Raw genomic sequence first — 1,658 nt, 5'->3', positions numbered from 1 at the left:
GGCCGTGCGTGATCAGGCCGTGGTGACCTATCGGGATACGCCCGTGCGCACGTGCACAGGCCTCTCATTGGCTGCGGCGAGGCACAGTCCCGGGGCGCTGGCCAATAGCGAGATGGTGCGCCCATGTGGACAGACAGTGGGAAACAATGTTCGGGAAGGAGGGGGGCGGAAGCGGGCATCCCCGGCTCTTGGCTTGTCGCCGTTCCTATGGTTACGAACGGGGGCGGGGTTTCTGGCCGCGTGGGGACTGTTTGCAGGAGTCCCCGGGTTCGTACTAGGACTTGAAGTTGCGGCCGAACCGGCTGCGTCTGCGATTACCTCTGCCGTACTCCAGAGGAAATAGATGCTCTGGAAGATGGAACTCGGCGGCATTTCCTTATGACATTCGGGGGCCCGCCCTCTCGAAACTTCAATGGGTTTAACGCGGCACGTACTATCCTCCAGGGTCCTGGGCGCTGCGTCACCGCGTTTCAGAATGCGCAGCCTGAGAAAGTGCCTCAGACAGGAAGAATCATGACTGCGGTTCTCAGCTTTGGAACTCCTGGGCTCACAGCCCCTCCTGTCACGAATCAGGTGGTTTCTAAACAGCACCTGCCACCCGGGTTTCTGCCCCACCCGGAAGGACTCCCCGACTTCAGTGTCGCAGTCCACAGCAATTTCCAGTCTCTTTGTTGGCTTGTCCACGCCCAAGGCTCTTTTTGCCCGTTCTCGGTTTCATTTTCTTCTTCAATCCTCCATTCCTTCTCCATTTCTTCTCCAAACCTCCATCATTTTTCGCCACAGCTGCCCCTTAGCTGGCCATCATTTTCTAAAATCCTTCCCTTTTAAAAATTCCAAGTTTGTGAGCTATCACAGATCGGTTAATCTTTTATTGAGATTTAAACTCTTTCCTGATGTTGCCATTTCTTTTCCTTTTTTAAATTTATTATTATTATTTTTTGAAGTGAGGCAACCCTTAGTTGACCTCACAGATTGCAAGGACCTTGTCGACTTACAATCCCTTATTATTATTATTATCATCATCTTTTTAAGTCTACAGCACCTGGTCTTCCTAGGTGGTCTCCCATCCAAGTACTAACCAGGCCCGACCCTGCTTAGCTTCTGATATCAAAAGGGATTGGGCTTCTTCAGGGTGGCATGGCCATAGACCCTTTTCATTTTTTAAAGATCCCAAACTGAAGATTGACTACTGCCTGTCTTGAATTTAGGTTATTAGTGTGGAGATTTAATAAGGCCTTACAAGTCCAAAGTTTTCTTATCACCTCTCAAAGAAAGTGGAAAAGTCCACAAACCAGCTCGGCATAAAATTCAGAAATAGCTGTTCTCTTCAGAAAAAGAAATACCACTTTATCAAGAACAGCCCTTGACATGCCTTGACCCTGCTCCTTTTCTTTCTAACACAAGCTGACCTTACGTACCTAATTGCATATCGCCCATCACCTTCCCTTGAAACCCAGAACCTGTTCTCATCACGGCTGTTTCCTATAGTACCTGGCAGGGAGTTTAGCATACAGTAAGCGCTCAATAACTGTTTATTGACGGACTGAATGACTCCGAGCCCAGGTGGTATTTATTATCAGTTCTGCAGTAAATGAGACCCGTGTGGCCTCTTACCCTGCCGCCCTTCATCCTCTCCCCGCCGATGTCCTTCTCCATCC

The 1,658-nt window shown here is 49.6% G+C and overlaps 1 pseudogene; it reads right to left on the bottom strand.

The window, feature by feature from the left end:
- Positions 1 to 1,030: 1,030 nt before the first annotated feature.
- LOC111738065 lies at positions 1,031 to 1,149 on the bottom strand (annotated as a pseudogene).
- Between the last annotated feature and the right edge of the window lie 509 nt (positions 1,150 to 1,658).

The sequence above is a fragment of the Pteropus vampyrus genome, unplaced genomic scaffold (assembly GCF_000151845.1).
Source record: "Pteropus vampyrus isolate Shadow unplaced genomic scaffold, Pvam_2.0 Scaffold34, whole genome shotgun sequence".
NCBI lineage: Eukaryota > Metazoa > Chordata > Mammalia > Chiroptera > Pteropodidae > Pteropus > Pteropus vampyrus.
The sequence above is the reverse complement of the archived record's forward strand: the minus strand, read 5'-3'. Positions and strand labels throughout refer to the sequence as shown.